Below are 16,922 nucleotides of genomic sequence, written 5' to 3'. Positions count from 1 at the left end.
TCACTCAAAATTGTAACTCATTCCCATATTGTTACCTGAAAGTTTTTTTATCTCAGATCACCACTTATAACTTACATTCGTGTCCCATTTTACCTTGTTCTGTCAACAATTTCGTTAAAAATGCTGACTTAGCCGTTATTGTTGATGTGGCGCGCTGGATGTGCGCCACGTGTCACATTTTTTCTTGTATTTTTTTATTTTTATAAAATTTAAAAATTAATTAAAAATAGCCCTAAACTCAGAAAAATACACGAAAATTTCTTACGGACTCGTCTTGACTAGTACTAATTTACCATGGGGTAAAAATACTAATTTTCCCTCTAAAAATTTCTAGAAAATTTGGGAAATCCAAATTTATTTCTAAAAAATTAAAATACTCTAGATTCTTTGAAAATTCATAGGATAATCTTTCGAACTCCAAAAAATATGAGGGCTACACCGTTAGTCTTCTAAAAACTAACAATACATTTCTCGTGAACACTTGCTACCCAAAAGACCTCTCGGTCTTAGAGGAAAACAAATTTCCCTCTATAAAATAAATTCTAGAAAAATTCTAAAATTTCTGTAAAGTCTCGAAATAATTCTCTAAAACAGGCTTTTGGTAATTTCTAAAATATTTTTGAAAATTCGTCCGAGAGTTTATGAAAATTCTAAAATTTATTTAATAGAGGGAGATTTATTTTAATTTTCTAGAAATAAATTTGGACTTCCCAAATTTTCTGAAAATATTTAGAGGGAAAATTAGTATTTTGACCCCATAGTAAATTAGTAGTAGTCAAGATGAATTTGTAGGAATTTTTTGTGTATTTTTCTGAGTTCGGAACTACTTTTAATTAATTTTCAAAATTTATAAAAATAGGAAAATAAAAAAATCAGAAAATAAAAGCAAAGATGTGACACGTGGCGCACATCCAGCACACTACGTCAACATTAACGACTAAGTCAGCATTTTTAACGGAATTGTTGACGGAACAAGGTAAAATAGGACACATATGTAAATTATAAGTGGTAATCTGGGACAAAAAAACTTTCAGGTGGCAATATGAGAATGAGTTACAATTTTAGGTGGTAAATCGATAATTAAGCCTATATTATATATATGTATATATATATACCCATTCAGGTGTGAATGTGGGGTACCTATTCAGGTGTAGACATTCACACAATTGCATCCAGCGTCAAGCGTTCGGACATTATAAAAAATATGCTACCAAGCGCTTGATAGCACGTTCATACGTCCGTTCGTTTATACCTGATTGAATCTGATATATATATATATATATCATTCATTTCAATGACAACCTCAAAACTTAACCTAAAGGTTGTGTGAGTATTATGGCTTACAAAATAAACACTTATATTGTACGTTAATTTGTTATTAAGAAAAAATTGTCAAATTAAATAACTGATTACATTAAAAATTTAATTTTAAAACATGTCAAATTATCTTATAAAAGAACTTAGTGGAAATAATTAGCGACAAATTTAAAATTAATAATTTAACAATGTAACATTTCATTCAATTACAATCGGCACATACATGATTGGAAGGAGAAGAACTTACCTGCATCGAGATGCCACCTGCCATTCCCATCCCCCCGCCCTCTCTCTCTCTCTCTTTTTTGTGATATCACCTATTTCTTAACACAGAAATCGATAAGTTATTTTCGATCGGAAGACAGTGTGTGCAGAGAGGCAGTGTCCTATCTCTTTTTTTGTTATGTTGTGGTAAGTCAAACTAACTTGAAAAGTGAACCACAGAAGAAGTTGATATGGAGAATTACTATTCTGTCTCTATGAAAGGCATGGAAAATGACCTATACACTTGTACGATCGAGTGCTCATGTTTTTCAATGTGGCCGGTGAGACATGTAGGGTGGAGTACTGATGGGGAGGGATGTTGTCAGCACTCAGCTAGCTGCAGCAGCAGACCAGCAGTAGTAGTATTTTTCTGTGTCATACGTTAACCCATTACCAATGCATTATGCATAGCAGCAGCAGCAGCAGCATAGGTTTTAGGGCAGAGAGACAGATTAAATTAGACCCATGTGAATATAACCATGCATGACTGGCTGACTCGGGATTCGCTAGCATGCAGCCGTTTATATAGTACAGATGTGTTTTTTAACCGTTGGATTGACGGGTTTCTTATTTCTATCATAGGATATAGTTTGGTGGGACCGTCTCCACATAAAATTCAGAACTGTAGAGTATGACTCATCAATACAAGTTTTGGACGAAAATACTACTGTACTGCACCACCTTTTCACCATAAAACTCCAAGCAGCTCGTACTGCAAAACCTGAATACAATGACAGATAAAGGTTCGTACGTAATGACAAACTTCATTAAGTTTCTGCTTCTGCTTCTTCTCTTCCAAAATGTTTCTTCACCTAGGTCTATGAGATGCGGATGTGTATTGTGTAGTCGTCTCAAACAATTATTTGGTAATGTGTACGTTGTCAAATGTCACTTGTCAGCAGGAGACTTTTAACAGTTTAACACTATTAGCTGTTAGCACTAGTACTACTGCCCACATGTTCCTTTTTGATAACAATTGACAAGTTGGCTGGCTTGGCAGATCAAGCCGAAGCCAAGTGGGATGTGGATCAACCACATGTTCTATTGTTCTTGGCAATGCACGATAAGGTTTTCATGGACAATTTTGCATTGTCATATGTAAGTTCATATCTCGTGCATGGTGATAGAATTAGATTATCTAACTCAAAATTAATTGACAATGGGTAGAGAGGCCTAAGACTTGTATTGTCATATGCAAGTCCATATCTCGTGCATGGTGATAGAATTAGATTATCTAACTCAAAATTAATTGGCAATGGGTAGAGAGGCCCAAGACTTATAAGCACATATATTAAACTCTAGTTTTCCGATGTGGGACATTGCTCCACATTACTCTCAACACGCCCCCATACGTGTAGCGAGATTTTTGAGCCTTACACGTGAACAAATTGTATTGGGTGACGTGGGAGCACGTGTGGCCGTTGGGCCTTACACACAGATAACCAAGCTCTGATACCATGATAGAATTAGAGCATCCAACCTAAAGCCTGGATGCCCTAATTCTATCATGGTATCAAAGCTTGGTTATCCGCGTGTAAGGCCTAACGGCCACACGTGTTCCCACGTCACCCAATACAATTTGTTCACGTGTAAGGCTCAAAAATCTCGCCACACGTACGGGGGCGTGTTGAGAGTAATGTGGAATAATGTCACACATCGGAAAACTAGAGTTTAATATATGTGCTTATAAGTCTTGGGCCTCTCCACTCATTGCCAATTAATTTTGGGTTGGATGCTCTAATTCTATTACATGGAACCAGTAACGCAAGAAATTAAGCATAAAATAATTTGGATAATGGAAATTGACCTCCTTGTTGACGATTTCCCTAATATAAGTAATTTGTGTGATTCTCATTTTTATTAGAGAACTGATGAACAAAGTAATTAATCAGTTTACATGATCCAAATAATAATATTCATAAATTAATAGTGAAAGCAAAATGTCAAGTAAGACCACCGGCCACACTAAAAAAATTAGTCATAGATAACCATTTATTGTAAGAAAGTCGGGTCAGGTCTATGTTTTGAATTTTGAACAACAGTTTGGGGTTTACCAAAAAGAAACAACGTTTTGGGCTCAGTGTCTAGATTATTTGTACTGGACTGGATTGAACGTTAAGTTCCATCTTCTTAAATTTGGATATTTTGAAAATACTTTCAAACTTCATTGTCCAAATCCGTAACTATATTATTCTTCGTTGATAAAAAAATAGAAGCTTTATTGACCATATGTTCGATTTACAGGCAACTTCTTTTTACAAAGAAAATTATAAATAAAAAACAGAAGAAAAGAAGTTATAACCCAGGTCCATGGAGCTAAAAAATTGGTGGGGAAAACAAACTTTGATGGTCTTCTTTAGGATCGAAGTACTAGCTAGCTGTCTCTGATGGTCTATGTCGGGCAACCTTGGTGTATGTATGAATCAAGAGACGTGCTACGTACGGTACACACACTGCATTGTCTGCAGTCGAATTTAGTGGCCTGAAATATACACATTAAAGATGAAGAAGCTAGGTGAATCCATCGAATTCAAGGATCAAAATTAAATGCGTCATTCACAATTTCACATCACATGCATTGTCTACTTCGAATGAATTACATGAGAATTATTAGCCTGGCCGTTGATCAATATGGTAGGAGCTAGAGTCACATCGATCCTGTGATGATGTGACGTGTCCGCTTGTCAGTGGATTACCGTACATACATATATTGTGACCCAACGTAGAATCTGGAGGGATTGCCCGCCCAATGTCTACGACCACTGTGTGGCGTAATTGACTTATTCACACCGGCCCTTTTCGTCCGGTCAACAACACCAGCACGTGATGTCTGAGTACAAAGCACGTGCCCATGGAAGTTCTTGGAAAATAATGGACTAGTCATAACTACTCACGGGTTGGGGAGCATTCAATTTGTGTCGTTTAGATCAGTTGCCTATCATTAAGTGCACATTTAATTCTAAAAAAATATATATTCGAGTAATATAAAAATGAATCAGTCAAAATATAAAAGTTTAGCGTGTATTTGTATGTTATATAGTACTTAAACATGTGGTCGAATTTTCGTTCACCATGTACTATTCAGTTCAATAACAGCTCCAAAACCTCAGTGCTGTGGTAATACTTTATATTTCTATTAGGAATTTGACATGTTTTATTGTTAACTATATATTAATCTGAAATGTTAATAATCTAACAATAACAATATTCAAATAACTTGGACAGGGTCTCGATCACAAGGCAGCGTGAGACAATGTCCTTAATTATCTCTTTCCTTGTTATGTTGTGGCAAGTCAAATAACTTAATTAAAATGTGAACCACAGAACTAGATATGTAGCAATGCTATCTGTCTCTGTGGAAGGCATGGAAGATCATTCAATGTGGTCGTACAGATGCATGTGCTCGTTTTTCTTTTCAATGTGGCCGGTGAGACAGAGTGGATCGATGGGAAATGGGAATTTTGTCAGTAGTAGTAGTAGAAGTAGAAGTAATACGTTAACCCCATACCCATATATGCATTATGCATAGCAGCAATGCACCTAGCATAGGCTGATAAGCAGAGAGACAGATCAAACTAGACCCATGTGCCTAATGACTCCATCTAGCTAGTTGCGTAAAATAACTGGTGTATACTCTTTGTATCTATTTTCCTTTTTACGTGATCATAAATATATACAGTTTTTCTCACGTTAGGACGTTCGCATGATGCAAACGCAGACACAGTGTCGACATAGGTCAACACAAAATTTCAAAACTTACTGCAATACATGTCGATATTATGTTGACGTTCGCACCATGGGAGCGAATGTCCTACCTGAAAATTTTCATATATATATATATATATATATATATAAAAGATGTATACACCTGTTGCAATAGTAGGTAAGTGCTTTTACTAGCTAGCTAACCCTAGGTATCACTGCAGCCAATAATCAGTGCCGGCCCTGAAGGGGGGGCATCGAGTGCCACCGCCTAGAAAGGGGGCCCTCAAATTTTTATATTATGTATATATTAATATATATATTAAAAAAATAGTTATTGAGTTTATTTATAATGTCTTCACTGTAATTAGGCTCTTCTACTTATTGTGTCAGAACTGTAGTTATCTAGTTTCTTTCTTTGGGCTTAGGCCCCCCTTGTACCAAAAAAAAAAAAAAAAAACTAGGCCCTTCTAAGATATAAAGTTTGGGGTCTGCAATCTATTTTTCCTTGATTATTAGTTGAAAGTCACCTTTTTATTTCTTTTTATTTCCTTAATTTGTGTTTGGCCAACTTGCTTCATTTTTTCTTTGGCTTCTCACGTGAATCACAAAAGAAGCAAGCCAACATTCTCATCTGCATGGCAGTGGGTCCTTTTTGCCTTTGGGTTTACACCTTTTTTTTTTTTAATCAAAAGTACATTCCTTCTTTCTGGAAAGTTGGATTCAGAGAGCATGTTTGCTTTGAATTGGCAAAGACGGATTTTTGCCTCTCCACATAGTCTTGTGAAAAATTGGATTTTTTTTTTTTTTTTGTTCTCCACAGGCTCTTTCAATTTGAAAGAAATTAGAGAGGTCTCATTGAGGCAGAAAGGTAATTAATGTTTGAGTGTGTGTTTTTCCCTTTTAATTTTTCTTTTATATTCCTATAAATTATTATTTTTTCAATTATTTTCTTGACGTTCAACCAAAAATTTTCTAATTAATTTTTTGATGTGATCGAAAATTTTCTAATTAAATTCTTGTCAATTGTAAATTATTTTGTAAAAGATTTTATTAGGCGCCCAATTTAGATTTCGCCCTTAATCCTACCAAAAGTCGGGGCCGGCCCTGCCAATAATATTGGACATGAATGGCTCACTAGCTCGATCATGACTAGTCACTATTGCTAGTCTGCTACGTACAAGTTTTGGACATTGATCAACTCAGGACGTATACTAGTACTGTTCCAACTTTTCACCATAACACTCCAAGCTAAGCTGTACTGGAAAACATGAATTCCATGTTAGTGATATAGGTAATGATGACAAACTTCATTAATATTGGGCTGCTTCTTGTCTTCCAAAATATTGTTTTCTCAGATATGGAAATGGATATATATTGTGTTGTCAGAGGACTTTTAACTAGTAGTCCTCCTACTGCCCACTATTAATTAATAATTCCCTTTGATTTCATGATGGGTGTGGATCAACCACATGTTCTTGCACAGGTAAGGTTTAATTTCTAGGACGTGCAACTTGCATTCTCAGAAGTTCATTTATATAACCTACTCATATAAACAGTGCATCAAATTAATAGAGGGAGTGAGATGTCAGGTTGTGATAGCGATTAGTTTCCAACTATATGAAAGTAGGGTCAGGCCCATTAATTGATCCTATGTTTTGAACTTTGAACAACATTTTGGGCTAGCTGCTTTACCAAAAACGAAGCGACGTTTTGGGCTCAGTTTGAAAACCTGAGACCAGTACAGACAGACTATTGGGACTGGGCTGAGATTGAATTCAGTACTAGAATATTTGTGAGGTTTATGAGATGGGAATAAAGAGTAGAGACTTTTCATGTTCTAATTATTGGTGCCTTAATCATGTCCTAATGACCTAGACTTTTCATGTGAATTAGAGTATTTAATATATATAATAAGCGAAAAGATTTTGTGTCTTGGTAGGACACATTTTTGACACATCATTATTTATTTGCGACATCAAATTTACATCATACATATTAAAAGATCATCTTATCCAATCTAAATTTCAATGTGATTACAACTTCAATAAAGAGATGTTCTTGTCTAGTTAGGATTGTAACTTTATGTTCTTCTCTAATTAATACGTGATTCTTCTCCCCAAGTCCAAGGCTTGATTCTTCTCTACAAATCCAACATTTGCTTCCTTTTCAAAATTCAACTTACTCTTCCAAGTCAAAAGCCCTTAAATGTCTCCAACCCAATTCTCCTAAGCCCTAATTTAGGCTCTTTAGGTTTTTTTGTTTTTTTTTTCCTGAAATGGAGGTTCTTTAGTTTGATTTCATATTTTGTTTTTTATTTTATATATGCAATGAATGCGGCTTATTGTGGATTGATATATGTATTGATCAAAAAATCAGAAAAAATTGTATTGATCGAAAATATAAATCAAATACTTTTTTTTTGTAAATAAATGAAGCCTTAGAAGAGGGCTCTTTAGATCCTTAAGCATTGTCGATGATCATCGTGTTAATTAGTTGTTACAATTGAAGGTTAGGATCAAACAAAGAAAAACAAAGCTGCGAAGACCAAAAACTCATGGGTCTTGCCTTTGATATCGTAAATTATTGTAACAATATTGGAGTTAATTAAGACAAGAAATTTTTGTCATCCCTTTTGGATCTACGGACATAACTGATCGGTAGGAGACATATGTTCATGTCAATGATTGTTAATAACACTATCAAAAAGAAAAGGGAAATTGGTTTGTGCATATAAAAGAGTTTGTATGTTTCTTGATTAGAGAGTAGCAGCAGTATTTGGCTTATGAAATTTTTTTACATTTTCTTTTCATAATTTAAATTTTATAATATTTATTACAAGGTTAAAATAGTCTTTTAAAAAAGCTGATATGGTAAGTAAATAATTTAATGCATTTAAAAATAAGTAATGTTTTAATTGACATGACACTCCATGTCATTAGGGCACAAAATTAGGACATAAGATTAGCTAGGGCACTCTAGCATTGTTCATATAATAATGAATTTGCCACATAAACTTTTAAGAATACACATTTAACCTTTTCTGAAATCTTACAAAACTTAGATTAAATTTTTGAGACCAATTTAAAAAACCTAGCTAAACATACATATGTTCATCTCCTACAAAATTTTGCCCCATTTTTAGAATCCTAGCTAGCTAGAAAGCTATTACGTTATCTTTCTTATTGCATCTACAATTTAGAAGAATGTTTTTTCAATTCATTCATTAAGGTAACGGTTTAATTCACTCTTGAATGATTTGTGATAGTTCATAAAAAATCCCTTGGCAAGATTGAGATCAATCTAAGAAACCCAATTTGCATGAAAAAATAAAAAAATGGTTTCTAATGGGCAAAAATCAAGATCTAAGGTATCAATTATATTCATCAAGATCAAAGGAACATAATGGGGACCTCCAACAAGGCATAACCCCTTTCTTAATCTACATAATACCTAAGAAATCAAAGAGATAAAAAAAAAAAAAAAAAAAAAAGGATTGAGAGAAGAAGCAAGCATTGGATTCCTGAAGAGAAAAAGCAGGTGTTGGATTTTCTGAGAAAAAATTTAAACACTAGCTAGAGACGGAGTTGGAGAGCATTCAAAGTTTTCGTTGAAGAACATTCAACGGTGTTGCATGTAGACTTTTTGGTGTGATCGCAGCCCGAACATGCATGGGTTGCATATTTGAATAATTGAATAGTTGGATAATATTACAAAAAATTAATATAAAACTTTTATAAAGTAAAAATAACTGCCTCAGACCTGAGATGGATAAGGTGGTTTTTCAATAAAAATAATATTAATTAAATATTAAAAATAGTTAGTGATGTGTATAATCACAAAAAAAAAATAATAATAATAATGATGTGTATTATTTGGCACATGAATTTTGTACCCTAATAAGGCACAAATTTTTTATTTTTTATTAATCTATATGTTTTTCTTACGAATAATTAAAAGAATTAATTATACCTTGCACCTCTCAAGTATAGGTTATTTTTTACTTTGGTACATGATGTTCAAAACGTTTCAATGTGGAACTTAAAATTTATGAAAATTGAAATATGCCCCTTTTGTTAACTTTTTCGTTAATTTTAACTGCATATAGCATGTGTGAAATTCATTTACATTTATGCGGACAATAAATTTACGTCACATGGACAAATAAAATAAACCAAATTAAAAAAATATTAAAAAAAGGCAGCTAAATTATTGTATATTAAAAAAAATTAAAGATAACATTAAAACTAATATATAAAATTATTTAGTTCATCCCTACCTCTATTTCCTCCCTCAACTTTTTCGTTCCCAGTTTTTTGTTTTTCAATTTTTAAATTTTTAAATTTTTTTAACCTATAAAATTTTAGTTGGCTTTTTAATTTGTTTTTTTTTTTTTTGCATGGCGTAAATCTATTGTCCACTTCAGTGTAAATGAATCTCACACATACTATATGCAGTCAAAATTAACGGAAAGAGCACATTGCAATTTTCATAAACTTTAGGTTTCACATTGAAACGTTTTCATGAACAGTGGATATCAAAGTGAAAAACGACCTATACTTAAGGGGTGCAAAGTGTAATTAACCATAATTAAAATGAATAATGTGATAATTAAAGTTTCTTAGTTTTTTTGGGTTAAATATAAAAATAGTCCACGAATTTTATATTGATTTTCAATTTGGTTCACTAACTATAAAAAATGTCAATTTAGTTCATGAATTTTTCAAGTTGTACCAAAACAATATATACAACCGTTAACTTCCAACCGAAAATTACAGAATTGGTCACATGAAAATGTAATGAACGGACTGAAATGCCCCCTGAAAATGTGGTCACTTGTTGTACAAATTATCAATTTTCATTAAATTTTTTTTATCAAAGTTAATATTTGTATTACTTTGGTATAACTTGAAAAGTTCGTAAACTAAATTAAAATTTATTGTAAAATTCATAAACCATTTTTGTATTTAATACTTTTTTTTCTCTTCGCAAACCTTCTTACGAGATACGTAATACACAGTCTACACATCCTTTTAAATTGGAGTTGAATTAAGTTGCACACTTGATTCGTCAACACAAGGACTATTAATTATTATCCATTTTCAATTATGTAGTCACTGTCGACAGGGACTGTTTTTAACCTATACGGCTCGTCGGCTACACATATATATAGCTCAACTATTAATATGCTTCAGCAAAGTAGCATACATATGTGTAAATACATGATATAAATCAAATTATTCCTTTGGCAAGTTAGACTAAAAAAGTTAGACTAAGACACCTGGGGAAAACCCATTAAATGAAAGACAAAACTGGCCAATCTGTTGGATAAATATCATAAATTTAATTTTGTTTCTTTTATTAGCAAACAAATTAATTAATTCTCTAGCGCCACTAATAAAATTGAGCGGCATGACAAGCAGACAAGGCCAGTTAATCTTGCTTAATTATTTAAAAAGCCAAAGTATATTTTTGGTTCATATATTTTAACGAAGTTTTTACTTTGGTCTTTATTCTTTTAATTTTCATAATTTCAGTCCTGCATTTTTATTATATTTGTAATTAGGTTCAAACTGTAAACTCAATTTATTTTTTAGACGAAAATATGACGTGATAAAAAATATGAATAAATATTTTAGACATTTCATAATTAATACGGGCTAAATAAACAATTTAATAGGTTAAACAAAATAGAATTAAGAAAGAAAGAAAAAACAAAAACTTAAATAATTAAGAAAAAAAGACATGTGTCCAAATGTGATTGGGCAACGTCACTCGGCTAAATGAGTTTCACTCATAAGTTATTTAAAATGTCCAAAATATCTCTACTACGTCATATTTTCACTAGCGATTTAAACCTAATTAATGATTTGGACTCAATTGCAAACGTAATAAAAGTATAGGACTAAAATTTCCAAAATAGAAATAACGGGACCAAAGTGAAAACTTTGTTAAAGTAAAGGGACAAAAAATACACTTTTGCCTAATTATATTAATTGCAGAAAAATGTTGGTGAAAGTAACATCCTAAATACAAACTAATGTCTGACTTAACAAACCAGCTTCATGTGTATGTCTCAATTTAGTCCATGGATATAAGTTCAAACTAGTGTTATGCAATTCATGGATTTTTCAATAACCCAAAATGTTTCAGAAATTAAGTAGCGTCATTTAGGGTCCGTTAGATAATGTTTATATCTTTAGCTTTTAAAACTGAGGTTTGTATTAGTTTCTGTATATGTTTTTCTACATTATGTTGCTCTGTTTCATTGTTTTGGTGCTGTTTGTTTTAGTTTGGTGCTTTATGTGTATTTGGTTTGGATTTTCTGCATTTATGGCTTCTTAATGGAATGGTTTCCAATTGGTCAAAAAAAAAAAAAAAACTGAGGTTTGGATTTTTCCTATGTACGGTCTTCTAACACTAGCAACTCCAACAAGGATAGCTAAATTTTAGCTATATTTGTTGTAAAATAGTTGAAAAGTTATTTTAGCTAATAAATTTTAAATTTTACTCCAATCATGTTCTTTATTTTAGCTAATTTTAGCTAATTTTAAAAGATTTTATTATTTTTTAAAATATAAAAAAATCACAAAGACCCAAAAAATAATTTTGACAACAAAACAATGTCAATTTTTAATATAAAGTTGAGATTTAGCTAATAGCTATCTTCTCTCTCCTTCTAGCTAGATTTGAGTAATCAAAAAATAAAAGCTAAAATAGCTAAGTAAATAGAGAAGCCGTTGGAGTGAGTTTTTTTTTTTTTTTTTTTTTTTTTTTTTTTTAAATCTAGCTAAAATAGCTAATGATGAAAATTTAACTAAACTGTTGGAGATGCTCTAAGTTATGCATTATGTAAATAAACATTCATTCTAGCTATCTCAAAAACCCAAACTTCAACCATGGACAAGGTCAAGCCACATGACACGAATTAGTTTAATTTGCATAAGATTCAACTCCTCACTATTAATGATTACCGTAGCATTAATGGAAGAAATTGATGAGATGAAGAACCATACTTGATACTTGTACGTGTTAAGAAACTATATATTCTAATTAAGAGCATCTAGTACTTGTTGGAAATTAAGTCTTTGAAATGATGATTGATGATCATGAGGAATTTCGTAATGTGTGGAGAGTATAAATGGGATTCTCGTTCCACTAATATTGAATCAAGGAATGGAATCAGTTGCTTTATTGACTTGAATTAGCTTTAATTGGAACAACATTACAAAAACCCACATGAGCTAGACTGACCTAACGACTAATTAATCAAATTCATTAACAAGATGAGAAGCTGACACGTCACTACGCATCAGCACCGGCCACATTCAATTCAAACATTGATTATCATTTTGGACCATCCATTAACAAGTTTGATTAAATTAATTGTTACAAGGTGTTTCCTGTGTGGGAAACCCTAATTTTGTCCGCCATATTTGTGCAAATTAATATGTCATCTTTTGATTGAATCTGTGGGAATCAATGAGGGCATGAAGAGACAGTAGAGGCAAATCAGGCAATTATAAGGGTCTTCATTTCTCTAAGCAACAGGAGTAGCCCCCCAGTAGCAAACCAGACATGACTTTGAATATTAATTGAAGCCACTTAATTAGGTCAAGTGGGTCACTAATTCTTTTTTAATTAATTCAAGTTGGGATTTTCATCATACCATACATAAGTGGCCCTGCCCTTTTCTTTCTTGCTTAATGGCATCCCTTGCTTAGTTTTGCAAGCTCCTTCCTTAGCGTTTCACACTAAGCAAGTAAATTTCATTGCCTTAGCGCAAGAAAAAAGTAAGCAAGCTACCTTACTCTTTAAAGTAGTAAACTACCTTTGTTGGGCTCTGTCATACCGCTCTTCTATCTCTTTCATTGGAAATTTTCTTTCTAAGTTAAAACTGTTGGTTATGAAACCACTAAACATCTAGTTCCCTAACGAAATGCTCTTTTGCTTTCTAATTATAGACATTTATGAGATTTAAAAAAAAAATCGAATTTACCTGTAAATCTATCTTAGAATTTGTAACCGGTAGAAAAATGGATCATGCTCGAGAGTTTTCATCGTTATAAAAGAGTTAGACCTTAAGTATTGAAATTAGTAATTAATTAATTAATTTATTATTATTATTTTTTTTTTTTAAGAGGTGCACTTGTTTTTCATGTGGGAGCAAAACTTGAACTCAGAAAACTTTGGCATTAACTAGAAATTGGGTGGCAAACATATTGGGCCAGAGCCCACATATCAGGTTTTCAACTATAGTAAAAATACATTTAAAAGTAATGCAAGTTGAGGCTCCCACTTTCCCAAATGGGTATGAACTAAGAATCTGAGTGGGGGTTTTAAAATGAAACTCAAATCATGAAAAATGGTGGAATATGTTCATGGAAAACATCATTATTTGATTTGGAACCTGAAAATGGAAGCAAAGCTGCTTTCTCTCAGCACCTCCACTTTGGACGGTCATATATATTCCATAACCCATAACCCATAATTAATCTTCTTCTAATAAAATTAATTCCTGATCATTTTTTCTCTTTTTGGGGTTCTGAATTTTTTCGATCTTAATTAACGAATTTTGCATTGTTTTAAATTGTGAAGTTTGACGTAAATTCGGAATGAGTGTCATTTTACGTTACCTTGATCTGTTGCTGTGTTACAGCCAAATATATTCTTTATTAATGATCAGTCTTAATTCATTAATTTACAAAATAGGTTCGACAGTATGGATAAATTTTTCGAATAATTTCTATATAGTGATCGACAAGCTTGTTTGCTTAAGGATGAGTCAAAAGATATTGCATTTCAATAAGTGGAAGCAAGAACAATATCACATCTTTAGTGGCAGCTTTCAGAACCACAACATGAATGATATGTGGCATTGGTATTCTTAACAAAATTGACAGAAGTCAACACATCTTGGATTTGAAATGAAAGCGAAACTAGCTTGTACGTACTGATCAGCTAATGGGTTTAAAATGAAATTAAAATTAATAGCAACTTTTCATTGCCATTAATCATACAATGAAATTTGAACACTGGGCTCTTGACCCTACAGCCATTTGTCATCTGCGTACGTAGAGTAAAGAGAGTGGCAAAATATTTGTTTGCATTAACATGAGATGCTTTATCATGTTGTTTGAGCATCTCATGTTGTTGCATTGTGAATTTGACGTTAATATAAGATGCACTTATATTACTGCATGCCAAAGATTGTATATCTGAATTATTTGTCGAATGCATTATTGTCTAAATGTGTAATTTGGATTCATAATTGAACAACAGAATACCTTTATATATATATATATAAGATTGAATTAGTATGACAATCATGTAGAAGAGCATCTGGGAGGTACGACAGTTATGTAGAAGAGCATCTGGGAGGAACATGTGACTCTTTTATTCTAGAGAGTAGTTGTGTATCAGACATTTAAGTTAACACGTAACGTTTACACCTTACATCTACTTATAAAATAGAAATATAAATATAGATTAGCTTAAGACAAAACCAGAAAGCAGCCAAATAGTGGTCTCCGCCTTGTAATTTGCACTCGCATTCACCAAAACAATATTGGCTCAATTACAAATATATGTACCAACTATAGGGCGTATTTTAGATTGGTCCATAAACAAAAATTATTTCAGATTAGTAAATTAACTAATAAAAATTTACAAATTACCACATCCGTTATAAATTTCGTTAATAAGGACGTTAACTGCCAGTGTAGACAGTGCTGACGTGCATTTTTTAAAGGCTTAATTATCGATTTACCACCCAAAATTGTAACTCATTCCCACTTTACCACCTGAAAGTTTTTTTGTCCCAGATTACCACTTGTAACTTACATCCGTGTCCCATTTTACCTTATTCCGTCAACAATTCCGTTAATGCTGACGTGGCGCGCTGGATGTGCGCCACGTGTCACATCTTTTTTATATTTTTTGATTTTTTTGATTTTTCTATTTTTATAAACTTTGAAAATTAATTAAAAATAGCTCCGAACTTAGAAAAATATATGAAAAATTCCTACCGACTTGTCTTAACTAGTACTAATTTACTATGGGGTCAAAATGCCAATTTTCCCTCTAAAAATTTCCAAAAAATTTGGAAAGTCCAAATTTATTTCTAAAAAATTAAAATACTCTAGACTCTTTGAAAATTCATAGAATAATCTCCCGAACTCCAAAAAATATGAGGTCTGCACCGTTAGTCTTCTAAAAACTAACATTACCTTTCTCGTGAACACTTGCTACCCAAAAGACCTCTCAGTCTTAGAGAAAAATAAAATTCCCTATAAAATAAATTCTAGAAAAATTCTAAAATTTCTGTAAAGTCTCGAAATAATTCTCTAAAACAAGCTTTTGGTAATTTTTCAAAATATTTTTGAGAATTTGTCCAAGAGTTTACGAAAATTCTAGAATTTTTTCTAGAATTTATTTAATAGAGGAAAATTTATTTTAATTTTTTAGAAATAAATTTGAACTTTCTAATTTTTTTGAAAATTTTTAGAGGGCAAATTGGTAATTTAACTTTATAGAAAATTAGTGCTAGTCAAGACGAGTCCGTAGGAATTTTTCGTGTATTTTTCTGAGTTCGGAGCTATTTTTAATGAATTTTCAAAGTTTATAAAAATAAAAAAAATAAAAAAAAGCGAAAAAATAAAAAATATATGTGACACGTGGCGCACATCTAGCGCGCCACGTCAGCATTAACGGAATTGTTGACGGAATAAGGTAAAATGGGACATGGATGTAAGTTACAGGTGGTAATCTGGGACAAAAAAACTTTCAGGTGGTAAAGTGGGAATGAGTTACAGTTTTGGGTGGTAAATCGATAATTAAGCCTTTTTTAAATGATGTGGACACCAAATTTAAATTACATTAATTAATGATGTCATATTTAATTATATTTTTAGAGGGTTTAAAAGTTTTGTTAGTTTTTATTTTTTATTATTTTAATCAATATGACATTCTTAATACATGTGGAACAAATTTGGTGTCCACATTATTCAAAAAATTAACGTCATCATTATCCAAAGTAGCATTTAACTATCGTTTTTGACAAAATTCATAATGGATTTTGTAGCTTTCTATTAGTTAGTGGACCAATCTGAAATAATTTTTTGTTCATAGACCAATTTGAAATACTTCCTATAATTGGTGGGTGCATTTTGTAATTGAGCCAATATTTTATTTGAAACCCTAGCTATACAGGCATGCATGCCTTCAGTACTAAATTAATAGTCTAAATCATATATTAATTGTTTTATTTTTTTTCTTATTTTTTACGTTCATTTTAACTTTATGTACAGAATATGAACTTCAGTTAGTCATGATATGTCACCAAGGGTACCATGTTTGACAAACATGGATCTGATCCTCAAACATCTTCAAATGCAAGAAAAAAAAAACAATCAATACAATTAATGTTTCATCTATTGTATTGAAGTTTGAAGTAAAGAAACAAATTAACAAAAAAAAAAAAAAACTGTTCGGTAAGTTTGAAGTAAAGAAAAAGTGAAAAACAATCAATACAATTAATGTTGAGAAATTAAAACTTACTAAAATTGTATGAGAAATTAATTAATATGAATTAGCTAGCTTAGTATCAAACTAAATTGATTTATCATATTTAAAATTCT

The sequence above is a fragment of the Dryas octopetala genome, chromosome 7 (genome assembly GCF_963921425.1).
Source record: "Dryas octopetala chromosome 7, drDryOcto1.1, whole genome shotgun sequence".
In the NCBI taxonomy this organism is placed as follows: Eukaryota; Viridiplantae; Streptophyta; class Magnoliopsida; order Rosales; family Rosaceae; genus Dryas; species Dryas octopetala.
This window is presented reverse-complemented; position numbering follows the sequence as displayed.